Here is a 16610-nt window from a genome sequence, read left to right on the forward strand (position 1 = left end):
AAATAAGTGATGCATACTATGAGTAATAAACGCAACTACAATAAAATCCTTGAAGCATTACTTGAGTATGTGAATTGTGTATACTTGGTTTAAGTAACGTCAAAGGATGATAGTAATATTATTAGATTTTATTAATGTGACAACATATAGGTTAAATATAGATTCTTAATAGGTGAATACCTCTAAATACCAATATAACAAAATTAATATATGACCTGTGATACAATTAAAATGTTAAATTAAAAGTGTCACCTATAGTGATGGTGAAAAGTTTGGTGTGAAAATGTGTATAACTAAATGAATTAATGATGTGTAAGTTTTGAGATTAATTCATGTGTATCTTAATAAAGTGCTAAATGTGCCTTGGGTGGTTAGGTGTTATTGTATAATAAATTAATAATACTTTGATAGTTAAATCGGAATATGTGATGTGTTGGTTAATACAGTGATACTTGATAATTAAATCGGCATATGTGGTGTGTTTGGTGTGATACTGTGAATATTAAATGAATGTGCATAAATATAAAAAACAGGGTGGCAAAAAAACTTGCTAGTAGTGAAAGACCAAAAATTCATATTACCATAGCAGGTAATTAATAACTAATAATAAAAAGTAAAATAAAATAAAATAAAAAATAAAAAAATGTTTTTAAAATTTACTAATGATAAAATAAAAAATAATAGTGGATAAAAAGTAAGGGGTCATTACGTCCCCAGAAAAATTTATGGTTTGAAGTTAAATATTACTGTATCAGCTTCCTCTTAGGTGTAATACATGCCTGCATATATGTATATATGTATATTCATATACACATGTGTGTTCATGAATGAAAGAATCAATAACTGTTTAACTATTTACAAATATGTAAAAAGTTATTATTTTCATTTAATCCATAGGGATGTAGAGAATTGAGAAGGTAAATCCAACGACTCTCTGCTCGCAGAAGTTGTTGTTCAATGTCACCTCCTCTGATTCCAAGTGTTAATGTCTGTATTCCAAAACAGCGGAAATCAGAGGTCTTAGATCTGTGTTTTTTGTGGAAATGGGATGCAACAGTGGTAATTACTTTCTTCTCTTTCAAATCTTTCTCAGCATTTCTGATGTTACTCAAATGTTCCAACATCCGAATTCTGAACTTACGTGTCGTCATGCCAACATAGAATTTTTTGCAACTACAGGTAATTCCATAGATTACAGATTCTGTATTGCAATTAATGTGGGAATTGATGGTGTGACTTTGATTAAATCTATCATTAATAGATTTGAGTGGTTGAAGATATTGACAAACTGAACAGATTCTGCACTTTAAAACAAAGCAATACGAACATTAATTTATAACCAGTATACAACCAAGGGAGTTATATGAAAATGAATCCTATACGATAAGACCAAACACACATTAGTATGATAAGTAATTATTATACATTAATCTTATTCTGACTAGTTTAGATAGTACATTTACCCAAAATATTTGGATGAATGAAATACTATTGTCATTCTTTAGGAGACTGCCTACAAGATACTATCAAAAACTTAGTCAACTGATTATTTATCTTTGTGTTTAAAATAAAGGTATTAGCTACATTTATATACCATATATAATCCCTTATATAAAGATTTATAATATCATTGTAGCATCATCGAATAACTCTCACCAAGGACAATCAAATGTAACCACTATCTTAGAGTGATTCAATACTTTACTACAGGAGATTATAACATATTATTTATAAGCAAATGTGTGCTTTTCTATCTATTAATTGCTTACTCCAGCTTACTATAGACTGTGATTAAGATATCAGATTCACTAATATAGGTGGAATACTAATTTGATTCAAAAGTATAGCTGCTCCACTCATACTACTTTGCCTAAGTGTTTAACAGAAGCATTATTTTTATGAGGTTATTTGTTAAATCTCTTCAGCTATAATTCACCTTATTTATGACATACTATACATTATTGGGATTACATATGAACTAATTATAAATTCATACTTGGCTGTATGCCAACCTGACAATAGTGTATAGAATCTGGTATTTGAGAGACAGTTTATTACCAGATCTCTGAACCTCTTGATTACAATTCACAATATCTATTGATTTTTGACTTTAACATAACTCCAGGTTCAAATTTTGGTGTGTCCTTCACCTGATGCCCGTTTGTTTTTCCTTGCTGTGGCTTTGTGAGTACTCATTTTGAAACTTTGCTGCCTGATTTACTGTTTACAAACTTTCGCCTAGATTTAGAGTTTTGTCGGTAAAAACCTGTGTAGCTAATGCTGCTTTTTTTCCCAGCGCACCCTTCAAACAACGCTGGTATTTAGAATTGTCTGAGTGGCTGCGTTAGGCTCAGAAAAGGGTGCGTTTAGCCTAATTTAGCTCCATTTCAACCCTCAATAACAGCGTTGCTTACGGTAGCGGTAAGCTAGAAAAACGTGCTTGTGCACGATTTCCCCATAGAAAACAATGGGGCAGTTTGGGCTTAAAAAAAACCTAACACCTACAAAAAGCAGCGTTCAGCTCCTAACGCAGCCCCATTGTTTCCTATAGGGAAACACTTTCTAAGTCTGCACCTAACACCCTAACATGAACCCGGAGTCTAAACACCCCTAACCTTACACTTATTAACCCCTAATCTGCCGCCCCCGCTATCGCTGACACCTGCATTATACTATTAACCCCTAATCTGCCGCTCTGGACACCGCCGCCACCTACATTATCCCTATGAACCCCTAATCTGCTGCCCCTAACATTGCTGACCCCTACATTATATTTATTAACCCCTAATCTGCTCCCCCAACGTCGCTGCTACCTCGCCCCCACTATAATAAATGTATTAACCCCTAAACTGCCGCACTCCCACCTCGCAAACACTACAATAAATAGTATTAACCCCTAATCTGCCCTCCCTAACATCGCCGCCACCTACATACAATTATTAACCCTATTCTCCCGCCCACATCGTCGCCACTACTATAATAACGTTATTAACCCCTAAAGCTAACTCTAACCCTAACCCTAACACCTCCCTAACATAAATATAATTTAAATTAAACTAAATAATAATTAATAATTAAATAAATTAATCCTATTTAAAACTAAATACTTACCTATAAAATAAACCCTAATATAGCTACAATATAACTAATAATTACATTGTAGCTATTTTAGGATTTATATTTATTTTACAGGCAACTTTGTATTTATTTTAACTAGGTAGAATAGCTATTAAATAGTTAATAGCTATTTAATAGCTACCTAGTTAAAATAAGTACAAAATTACCTGTAAAATAAATCCTAACCTAAGTTACAAATACACCTAAAACTACACTATCATTAAATTAATTAAATAAATTACCTACAATTAGCTAAACTAAAATATAATAAAATAAACTAATCTATAATACAAAAAACACTAAATTACAAAAAAATTCAAAAAAGTACAAGAAGTTTAAACTAATTACACCTAATCTAACCCCCTAATAAAATAAAAAATCCCCCAAAATAAAAAATTGCCCTACCCTATTCTAAACTACAAAAGTAATCAGCTCTTTTACCAGCCCTTAAAAGGGCTTTTTGCGCGGCATTGCCCCAAAGTAATCAGCTCTTTTACCTGAAAATAAAAATACAATACCCCCCAACATTACAACCCACATACCCCTACTCTAACCCACCCAAACCCCCCTTAAAAAAAACTATCGCTAACCCCCTGAAGATCATCCTACCTTGAGTCGTCTTCACCCAGTCGAGCCGAATTCTTCATCCAAGGTGCGCAGAGGAGATCCTTCATCCGGTAGAAGTCTTCATCCAAGCGGTACAAGAAGAGGTCCTCCATCCGGTAGAAGTGTTCATCCAGGCGGCGTCTTCAATCTTCATCCATCCGGAGCGGAGCCATCTTCAAAGGAGCCGACGCGGAGCCATCCTCTTCAACCGACGACTTCCCGACGAATGAAGGTTCCTTTAAGGGAAGTCATCCAAGATGGCGTCCCTTCAATTCCGATTGGCTGATAGGATTTTATCAGCCAATCAGAATTAAGGTAGAAAAAAATCTGAAGGTCCAAAAATCCAGTTATACCCACACACCTACACCTAGACGGAAGGACCGGCGCAAAAGCAAGGATCCATACAGCTTGCTTGCTAAAAGAGGTATGTGAGGTGGGCCCGCCGTGGCATCAACTCTTGTATCGAGTGGACTTTGTCAATAAGTTCCTGAATAACCGGGTCAGACGTCCGGTGATCTACATGTTATAATTTGTTTGTCGTGATATATTTTCATTATATGGGCCTCACATAATCCTCATCTGACGCTACCACCAGACTTGTCTTTACTGCTCTGGAATAGAGTTGCACACTACTGAATTGTGCCAAGTGCTTTACCTCTGCTAATACTAATCTGATCTCCGACTGTGAACTGTGTATATTCATGCATATTTTTACAGTATATACCATAGTTTCTCTCTTTTGCTTACTGTTTTATTAAATTGTAATCATACATATAGCCACACACCACAAATATAAAGATAAAAAGAAACAGTGAGCAATCAACTATGCCAAATTTTGATTTGTTTTATGCAACTTTTTCATTGATCATAACAGTTACAATAGAAAGTCCTTTTTTTGGCAAACAGCATTCTTCTTACTCTACTTTAAAGCAAACTATTTCATGAAATACTAAAGCAGTAAGGAACTAAAAACAATAAATTAATTTCTATCTCCAAAATAGTAGTTTTTGCATATAATATTGATAGATGTCAGTTGTTATTTTTTATTTTTAGCTTTTTGTGCTCTCAAATGACTGGGACTTACAAAACTAACTTTATATTAGTTAAAAACTAAACACTTAAGGGGCCACTAAATACAATATGGTTGAATAACTGGTAAATACACAATAAGAAGACAAGACAATAGCACTTACTTTCAATTTGAAATGAGCAGCAGAATATTGTCTTGCATGTTTCAAAGGTAATCTAGTTTTCTCTCCCCTTGTATGATGTGACAGCATCAGCCATTATCAAAATGCATATATGTATTTACTGTGAACTTTTGCACATGCTCAGTAGGAGATAAAGCCTCAGAAAGTATACATATAAAAACAATGTGCAAGTTTTGATAATAGAAATATATTAGAAATGTTATATACATTTTTTGTATTATTTCATTTTGTGCTTTATCTGAATCATGAACCTTTAATTTTGACTTTAGCAGCCCTTTAAATGTAATGTCTCTGGAGTTTAATACCAGGGTGTTCAATGCTTCCTTGCCTTATTTACTTTGTGGATTTTAATTTTAAAATAAAGGGAGACTGACCATCTTTCAGAAGTTAAAGGACCCAACCCAAGCTCAGGAGTACTTATGGCAGTGTAATAGAGTTGTTTATAAAGCCAGGGAGTCTCATTCTATTTTAAAGAGTGATGCAGGAATGATTCAGCCCATAAAGGCAAAGTATTGAAGTTTTAGGACCAGTCAACATTGGGACACCTTGAAAGTGTCAGATTCCGGTTATTCAGATCTAGGATTCTTTGAATAAGACAAGTCAACATGCACTCCAGAATAAAATGTAACCTTTACTGTAGTAATTAAAACATCCCTAAATCACTTAGGGACTCTCTGCCTCGCTCCACAAGACTTTCCCCTAGTTTTGAAAGCTTCAAGCACTCCTTAAAGACTCTTCTGTTCAGGAATGCATACAACCTACACTAACCTTTCCTAATACCTGTTCCTTTCCTTCATTTCTATCCACCATAAACCCCCTCAGAATGTAAACCTAAGAGCCCAACTGCTTGCAGATCACCTTCACAAGAGCTGACTACAATAGTGTGACTCTAGGCCGGACCCTGTACCCATTTGATCCCTATAATTGCTACCTTGTATACTGCCTATGTTTATAGCTCTGAGGAATCTGATGGCGCTCTACAAATAACTGATAATAATAATAATAATAATAATAATAATAATAATCACTATTAGAGATGTGCAGGGAAGAAAATGTAATTTGGGACAAAATTTTCATTTTGGATATTCAGGGAATTTTCTTCCCCTGAATATTTGCTGCCAGCCCTATTCGATTTTCATTTAGATTAAAACAAAATGAAAATCAAAATTTTTGTTAAACATTTTGCATTTGTTTTCGTTAAAGCTAAAGTTCACCTGTCTCTACACTCTCCAGAGCATGGAGAGCACGTTAAGGTAAGTATTAAGCACTTAAAGGAAACAAATTATGCTGATAATTTTCTCCAGTATTTATTGATTTTCTTTATTTTCATTGAGCATTCTTTCTATTTTCATTTTGTTAAAATTTTAAAGTATTTTCGATTTTCGTGACAAATGTGCATTCGTCCAAAAATGAATGCACATCTCTGCTCACTATAAAGTCTTAGTTCTGTATTAGAACTTTTGACAAATGAACCTATAAAGATGTTCTGCTAAAAAAAAAAATGCTATGGGGAAATAATGATTCTAGATTGGAGTAACCCTTTTGGATAGATATTATATAGGCCCATGTAAAGGCCGAAACATTGGCTTTAATAAATGTATTGAAAAGCTTAAGATGAGCTGAGACATTTATGGACATATTAGAGTTTTGCTGTAGTTTTTTTGTTTTGTTTTTTATCTGTGCCTTTTTAATGGGTCGGGATCTCTCAACAAATACAGGTATCCCTCAGTTTACGCCGGGGTTAGGTTCCAGAAGGAATGGTTGTAAGTCGAAACCGTTGTAAATTGAAACCCAGTTTATAATGTAAGTCAATGGGAAGTGAGGGAGATAGGTTCCAGGCCCCTCTCAAAATTGTCATAAGTAACACCTAATACATTATTTTTAAAGCTTTGAAATTAAGACTTTAAATGCTAAACAGCCTTATAAACCTTATAAAATAATCACAAAAAAAAGAATATATAATTAAACTAAGTTAAATGAACAAAAACATTTGCTAAACAACATTATAAATCTAATAAAAGAATCACACAACACAGACTTCACTTGTATTTTCTGCAAACAGTTCTTTCTATGCATTCCAATCTGGACTGATTTATAGACAGGAAGATCTTATTCCTTTGAAATCTGCTCGATAGCTCAGGTCTGGTTAAACTGATTAATTTCAGCTTGCTTGGCTTTGCTGCAACACAAGCGGACAGCTCCACCTACTGGCTATTTTAATAAATGCACTGCTGTTAAATGCTTTTCAATAGCAATCACATGACTGGAAAAAAAGGTTGTTATTCTGAAATGGTGTAAATTGAACCGTTTTTAAACAAGGACCACCTGTATTCCTTTAATTTTATATATATATCAATACTGATGACAACTTCTTAAAGATATAAAACATATTTTAACAATCCAGTATTAATTTAATCTGTAGAAAAGGATAAAAGTACTGTATATAAGTACAAAATCTGTTTTCTGGCTACTATTCATTCTGCAGCACAATCAAGCAAATATAAATCATTATTGCTTTACAAATCAATATCATGCTATATTAGCATGACATTTTGTTCTGTTTGTGCTGTTCCACACCACAAAATTACCTTACACATACAGAAAGCATAAGTTATATACAGAGTTGATAAATTACATTTAATCAACAGCTAATAATAAGTTCTCTTAAAGCTTAATAAATTTGTCTGGATATGTTTTTATCTTATCATTTTTCATTAGCTGCTGCCATTATATTCATAGCTTAAAGACTTTCAGAATATATTTTGAATACAATGGGGAAGATATTGTAAATATATCTGTTTAAAAACAGAAGGCTAGATTACGAGTTGTGCGTTAGGGTAAAAAAGCAGCGTTTAGAGGTCCTAACACTGCTTTTTTACGCCCGCTGGTATTACGAGTCTTGCAGGTTTAGGGTGACCGCACACTTCTTTGGCCTTACCGCAAAATGACTTACGTAATCTTTTGTAAAGTCTTTTTTCTATAGGACTTCCATAGCGCTGATATTACGAGTCTGTCCTGGGAGGCCAAAAAGTGAGCAGTACACCCTCTCCTAACGCATTTAAAAGTCAGTAGTTAAGAGTTTTACACTACAACGCTGTAGCATAAAACTCATAACTGAAGTGCTAAAAAGTACACTAACACCCATAAACTACCTATTAACCCCTAAACCGAGGCCCTCCCGCATCGCAAATACTAAAATAACATTTTTAACCCCTAATCTGCCGCTCCGGACGCCGCCACCACCTACATTATATTTAATAACCCCTAATCTGCCGCCCCCAATATCGCCGACACCTACATTATATTTATTAACCCCTAATCTGCTGCCACCAATGTCGCTGCCACCTACCTACACTTATTAACCCCTAATATGCCGCCCCCAATGTCGCCTCCACTATAATAAACATATTAACCCCTAAACTGCCGCACTCCCGCCTCGCAAACATTAGTTAAATATTATTAACCCCAATCTGCCGTCCCTAACATCGACGCCACCTACCTGCATTTATTAACCCCTAATCTGCCGCCCCCAACGTTGGCGCCACTATATTAAAGTTATTAACCCCTAAACCTAAGTCTAACCCTAATCCTAACATCCACTAACTAAAATATAATTTAAATAAATCTAAATAAATTCCTATCATTAACAAACACCTAGATTGCGAGTTTTGTCGGTAATGCTGTGCGGTGCTAACGAGCAGTTTTTCCTCACCGCTCACCTACAGACAACACTTGTATTACGGGTTTTTAGAAACCCGGCATTAGCTGCAGAAAAGTGAGCGGAGAGCAAACTTTAGCTCCATATCTCACCTCAATACCAGCGCTGCCTGCGGCAGCGGTGAGCTGGCAAAACGTGCTTGTGCACGATTTCCCCATAGGAATCAAAGGGGCAAAGCCGGCTGAAAAAACACCTGCAAAAAAGCAGCGTAAAGCTCCTAACACAGCCCCATTGATTCCTATTTGGAAATAAAAGTTATTTCTACACCTAACACCCTAACATGAACCCGAGTCCAAACACCCCTAATTTTACACTTATTAACCCCTAATCTGCCGCCCCCGACATTGCCGACACCTACATTATATATATTAACTCCTAATCTGCCGCCCCCAATGTCACAGCAACCTAACTACACTTATTAACCCCTAATCTGCCACCCCCAACGTCGCCGCCACTATATTAAAAAGTTATTAACCCCTAATCCTAAATCTAACCCTAACCCTAACACCCCCATAACTTAAATATAATTTAAATAAATCTAAATAAAATTACTATAATTCACTAAATTATTCCTATTAAAAATTACCTAAATTAAATTAAATTAGCTAAATTACAAAATTAAAAACAAACACTAAATTACTAAAAATAATAAACAAATTACAGAAATTTTAACTAATTACACCTAATCTAATAGCCCTATTAAAATAAAAAAGCCCCCCCCCCAAAATAAAAAAGAACCCTAGCCTAAACCAAACTATCAATAGCCCTTAAAATGGCCTTTTGTGGGGCATTGCCCCAAAGTAATCAGCTCTTTTACCTGTAAAATGAAATACAAACAAACCCCCCCAACAGTAAAACCCACCACCCACACAACCAACCCCCCAAATAAAATGCTATCTAAAAAAATCTAAGCTCCCCATTGCCCTGAAAAGGGCATTTAGATGAGCATTGCCCTTAAAAGGGCAGTTAGCTCTTTTGCCACCCAAACCCTAATCTAAAAAAATAAAACCCACCCAATACACCCTTAAAAAAACACTAACCCCCTGAAGATCAACTTACCGGGAGACGTCTTCATCCAAGCCGGGCGAAGTGGTCCTCCAGACGGGCAGAAGTCTTCATCCAAGTCGGACAAAGTGGTCCTCCAGACGGGCAGAAGTCTTCATCCAAGCCGGGCAGAAGTGGTCCTCCAGACGGGCAGAAATCTTTATCCAGATGGCATCTTCTATCTTCATCCTTCCGGCGCGGAGGGGGTCCATCTTCAAGACATCCGACGCTGAGCATCCTCTTCTGGCATCGACTAAAACAGGATGAAGGTACCTTTAAGTGATGTCATCTAAGATGGCGTCCCTTAGATTCCGATTGGCTGATAGAATTCTATCAGCCAATCGGAATTAAGGTAGAAAAAATCATATTGGCTGATGCAATCAGCTAATAGGATTAAAGTTCAATTCTATTGGCTGATCCAATCAGCCAATAGGATTGAGCTCGCATTCTATTGGCTGATTGGATCAGCCAATATGATTGAACTTCAATCCTATTGGCTGATTGCATCAGCCAATAGGATTTTTTCTACCTTAATTCCGATTGGCTGATAGAATTCTATCAACCAATTGGAATCTAAGGGACACCATCTTGGATGCTGTCACTTAAAGGTACCTTCATTCTGTTTTAATCGTCACCAGAAGAGGATGCTCCGCGTCGGATGTCTTGAAGATGGACCCGTTCCACTCCGGATGGATGAAGATAGAAGATGCCGTCTGGATGACGACTTCTGCCCGTCTGGAGGACCACTTCTGCCCAGCTTGGATGAAGACTTCTGCCCATCTGGAAGACCACTTTGCCCGGCTTGGATGAAGACTTCTGCCCGTCTGGAGGACCACTTCGCCCAGCTTGGATGAAGACATCTCCCGGTAAGTCGATCTTCAGGGGGTTAGTGTTAGGTTTTTTTAAGGGTGTATTGGGTGGGTTTTATTTTTTAGATTAGAGTTTGGGCGGCAAAACAGCTAACTGCCCTTTTAAGAGCAATGCCCATCCAAATGCCCTTTTCAGGGCAATGGTGAGCTTAGGTTTTTTTAGATAGTATTTTATTTGGGGGATTGGTTGTGTGGGTGGTGGGTTTTACTGTTGGGGGGGTTGTTTGTATTTTTTTTACCGGTAAATGAGCTGATTTCTTTGGGGCAATGCCCCGCAAAAAGCCCTTTTAAGGGCTATTGGTAGTTTAGTTTAGGCTAGGTTTTTTTTTCATTTTGTGCTATTAGATTAGGTGTATTTAGTAACTATTCTACCTAGTTAAAATAAATACAAACTTGATTGTAAAATAAAAATAAATCCTAAGCTAGATACAATGTAACTATTAGTTATATTGTAGCTAGCTTAGGGTTTATTTTATAGGTAAGTATTTAGTTTTAAATAGGAATAATTTAATTAATGATAGGAATATTTATTTAGATTTATTTAAATTATATTTAAGTTAGTGGGTGTTAGGTTTAGGGTTAGACTTAGGTTTAGGGGTTAATAACTTTAATATAGTGGCGGTGACGTTGAGGGCGGCAGATTAGGGGTTAATAAGCGTAGGTAGGTGGTGGCGACATTGGGGGCGGCAGATTAGGGGTTAATAAATATAATGTAGGTGGCGCTGATGTTCGGGGCAGCAGATTAGGGGTTCATAAGTATAATGTAGGTGGCGGCGGTGGTGTCACAATGTTGGGGGCGGCAGATTAGGGGTTAATAAGTGTAAGATTAGGGGTGTTTAGACTCAAGGTTCATGTTAGGGTATTAGGTGTAGACATAAATTTTATTTCCCCATAGGAATCAATGGGGCCGCGTTAAGGAGTTTTACGCTGCTTTTTGGCAGGTGTAAGACTTTTTTTTTAGCCGGCTCTCCCCGTTGATTCCTATGGGGAAATCACACATGAGCACGCTACACCAGCTCACCGCTGACTTAAGCAGCGCTGGTATTGGAGGGCGGTAATAAGCAAAATGTTGCTCAACACTCACTTCTTGTCTTTTAACGACGGGTTTCTGAAAACCCGTAATACCAGTACTGCAGGTAAGTAAGCGGGGAGGCAAAACTGCTCGCTAGCACCGTATAGCCTCTAACGCAAAACTTGTAATCTAGGTGAGAGTTTTGTTCATAATAATTTAGATAAATATTTTTTTCTATATGTGAGATCTGCACAGAGTATAGCACTTTAAATATTTTTGTAATAGATAACTTATGAGGGATTGAACAAAATGAGTAATTATATCATTGAAGTCCAATTCCAGTCATTTAAACAATCGGACCATGTTAAATGTTTATAATGGCTCTTGGATTTTCAATTACTTGGCTACCTGCTGCCTGGCCCAGTAATAATGACAACCGGGTAGAAAACAATTCAAATTGTACATGAATCTATAAATAATATTGATTTAAATCCACAGCATAGAACCTTCAACACATATTAGTGTATAACCTATGTTTTATGACAATAATGATCACTTTATTCTGTCTACCTTAAGTAATATAGAAGCCAAGAGAAGAAAATGTTATGCTATGATATTCAAGTAATAATGACTTGTAAAGAAACAATGATTTATATTTGCTCCAGTGCTCCACAGATGAATGCTGCTCAGTAAAATCCAAACATACTTAAAGGGATATGAAACCCAATTTTCTTTCATGATTCAGATAGAGCATGCAATTTTAAGCAACTTTCTAATTTTCTCCTGTTATCAATTTTATTTGTTCTCTTGGTATCTTTATTTGAAAATCAGAAATGTACGATTAGGTGCCGGCCCATTTTTGTTTTAGCACCCGAGTAGTGCTTGCTGATTGGTGGCTAAATGTAGCTACCAATAATCAAGTGTAAATGTGGGTTAAATATCCCTTTAATATACATTATAATTACAATTATAAAGAGTATTATTATTATAATTTATTTGTATAGTGCCACAAGTTTCCATAGGTTATCAAAGGGCCATGATACCCAAATATTGAAACAATTGAAAGTGCTACAGCATAGCTGTTAAAAGCTGACTAGAAAATATCAGCTGCACATCTCTATGTAAAAAAGAAAGATATTTTACCTCAAAATGTCCTAAGTATTCCAACCCCATTGCAAAGGACTTTAAGCAGCAAATCTGTATACCTGTCCCGGGACAGCGAAAGGAGTGAGCTTCGTGCACACTCATGTTATTTCTCTATTCAGTTTAAGGAAGTTTACTATGAAAACTCATGAGAGTTAAATTAAATCTCATGAGATCACAATAAAAGAGTTCATGACCCCAGCACTGCTGATGCTGATTGGATGCTGTTCATTTCTTCATTTATTTTTTTTCCTGCAGCTGGGCAGCAGTTGAAGTATAACTTTTTACACAGAACTTACTCTGCTGAGCTTAGGAAATTGTGGGGTAAAATATCTTCCATTTTTACATAAAGATGCTCAGGTGATATTTTCCTGTCAGCTTTTTACAGTTATAATGCATCCGTTTCAAGTGAATTAGCATATGAGTATTATGTACCTTTAAGTGCAATAAGACATAAAAAATTATTATTGGTATCAGATTCCCCTATTTATTATTGCTATGATTCATACGTTCAGTATTTATTATACATGTTCATGGGCAAAAAATATGGTTCAGCCAAATCTTTCAGGCTGAATATTCAGAAAATTAGTTTTCCTGAATATTCATCTGCCATGCTATTTGGTATTTGTTTAATTTTAAACTAAGCAAATACTGAATATTTGTGGAACATTAGCATTCGTGTTTGTTTGCTGCAGGTGAAAAAGGTGCTATAAAATTGCCTAAAGCATCCTGGAGAGCCACGGTAATCCCGGCATTTCTTCACAGAGCCCAGGACTACACTAATAGGAGGTTTAGCCTCTTATTGGAGCACCACAGGGCTCTGTGCAGAAGTATCAGCATTATATGTAAGTCTTTTTAACCCTTAAGGTAATTTAAATGAAGCAAATTAATATGTTACGTTTGTTCAGATATATCTGGCCTTTAATGTTTCAGTGTCATCATCTTTATTTTGCTTTTTTAGATGAAATAATTTTTTATTTGAGTTTTCAGTTAAAATTACAAACTTAAACATAAAAAATAAAATTAAAATAACAAGAGAATACAAGAAGAAGTGATGCATCACAGTCTTACTTTCTTAGCGTCCTCTTATAAAAGAAATAAATATACATCTGATTACCTTGTGACAAAAAAGAAAAAAAAAATGATGTCCACTAAGCATGGATGTAAAATCAGAGGTCACATTATATACTTTAATATAAGACCGCAAAACAACAGAAAAGAAAAGAGAAAGCAGAAGAAGAAGAAGTCTCCTGTAAAGGATCCAAAGAAAGTAGAATATTACCCTCAGACCTTGGCACATCTTTATAGTTTTTCATACCTTCTTGTATAGAAGCATAGCTACTAACCTCCCCTGTCTTAAAGTTTATCTATATAAGACGTTGCAGCTTCACAGGTTTCTGAGACTAGTAGAGTCAAATATAATCCAATAATACCAGATTTTCTGAAAGGCTTCTTGCTTATCCTGTAATATTGCTGCTGGAGCTGACATGTCATGGTAGTGTCTGATTTTGCGTAGTATATCATTCCATGTTGGGCCTCCCACTTTCCAGTATCGGGCTATACAGATCCTTGTGGCTGTGCAAGTGATTTTGATTTTTTAAATATGCAATTCTACTGTATTTAATGGTCCTTAAACATTTTAAGGGGAGATGAAATGATGAGCTTCACATTCATTTAATTTTCAAAAAAGTAAAGTAGTAGAGCTTTTAACATTGTCTTCCTGGAAACTTAGAAACTCACTCTCAAAATAAGTATTAAAATAAGTATTAAAATAAGTATTAAAATAAGTATTAAAATAAGGAGAACAATGGGAGAAATATCTTAATACACTGTGATAGAAACATAGAATTTGACGATAGATAAGAACCAAAAAGGCCCATCAAGTCTACCCATATTACATGTTACTTTTTCCTTAGGATAGCCTTAGACATGTCCCAGGCATTTTTGAATTCATTTACAGTCTTTGTGTTTACCACTTCAAATGGAAGTTTATTCCATGAATCCACCACCCTTTCTGTAAAAAAATGCTTCCTCAAATTTCTCCTGAATCTGCTACCCTCTAACTTTTGTGAAAAATGCTTCCAGCTTATATTTAATTAAGTTCCTTCATATATTTGAAGGTTTCTATCATGTCACCTCTTTCCCTTCTATCCTCTAAACTATAATATTTAGAACATAGAGTCTTTCTTTGTACGTTTTATATTTTAGACCACGTACCATTTTAGTAGCCCTCCTTTGGACAGCTTCAAGCTTATTTATATCTTTCTGAAGATATGGTCTCCAGAACTGTACACAGTATTCCAGATTTGGTCTAACTAATGATCTGCAAAGTGGCATAAGAACCTTGCTATTTCTGCTACTAATACCTCTTCCAATGCAACCAAATATTCAACTGGCCTTGCTGGCTGCACTGCTGCATTGTGTACCACAATTTAAATCATCTGAGATAATAATTCCCAAGTCCCTTTCTTCTTTAGTTACAGTCAGTAATGTACCATTGAGACTATAATAGGCCTTTGGGTTTTTGGATCCTATATGCATAATTTTGCTCTTGGTAATATTACATTCCAGATCCCATTTATTTGACCAGTCCTCTAGTTTTTTAATATCATTGTTCATTTGATCAACCGCTCCTGGAGCATCTACCCTATTACAATTTTTTGTATCATAAGCAAACAAGCAAACCTTCCCCTTAAGCCCACATCCAAGACTTAATTTTATATACAGCCTTGCTGCTTCTCAAGCTTTGCACACCATTGAGTGTTACCAGCAATAATCCTTTAGTGTGATAACTCCATGTTATTGAAATATTTCCTCAGTGTTTACATACCATATACTCCTACATGCTTTTATGTACATTTTCTTTCCTTTTGCAAAACCAGTGTGATTTGCTTTTCCTTTTCTCTTATTGCTGTTGTTGTTTCTATTTAAAAAATGTTTCTAACAACCAATATATAAATACCAAAAATCAAACAATAATTCTTAAAATGATAAAGACCAAACTGTAACTTCAAAATAATATTACTGTAAATTATATTGCTAGAAAGAATAAACATAGAAATTGTGGTAGAATAAAATATAGACTTGTGCATTTGTTTCACTGATAGAATAAAAATTAGATTCAGTAGTGTACATTTATTTCCTTTAATCTATCTTTTTAAGGTAAATACTTACCTATAGTACACTGGAGAGCCGTGCTAATCCTGAGCCGTCTTCACAAGACCAGGGCGGCGCTAATAGGAGGCTTAGTGCTAAAAGACAAGGTAAGTATAAGACTACAGGTGAACCTTTTTTACCTGTAACAAAGGAACATTTACATTAGTTTTTAAAAAAAAATGTTACCCAATATTCAGTATTCATTTTGTTTTAAACAAAATAAATATTGACTAGAGCAGCAGTCAAATATTCGGAAAACTAATTTTCTGAATATTCATTCTTAAAAATTAGTCTTAAATTCATTTTTTTTCGCTGCTGCACAAGTCTAAAAAATTGTTACCTATTCTTCCAAAATTTTGTAAAACTTTCCATCTGTCATCCAAAAGGTTAAAAAAATAAAATAAGTGAATTATGAGCTGACAAACTTTGTTTTGTGGGCAAACACCATGAAGACACAAATGGAGTAAGAATATTTTTGTATGCACTTATTTATCTGAATACAGTACATCTAATAGAGAGAGCAGAATTTTCTCAAACATTTAACTAAGAATCTATCTATCAAAGTAAATCATAATAATATAAATGAATTATCCTGGGATGTATATAGTTTGTCTAAAATGTGTTATTTGTAAATAATGGAAGTCATATTATTATTATCATTTATATGACATGTGCCAACAGAATCCATAGCCCTATAAACCCATATAGGTAAAATATGCAAAGGTAGTATTTAT

This window comes from Bombina bombina, chromosome 2 (assembly GCF_027579735.1).
Source record: "Bombina bombina isolate aBomBom1 chromosome 2, aBomBom1.pri, whole genome shotgun sequence".
Taxonomy (NCBI): Eukaryota; Metazoa; Chordata; class Amphibia; order Anura; family Bombinatoridae; genus Bombina; species Bombina bombina.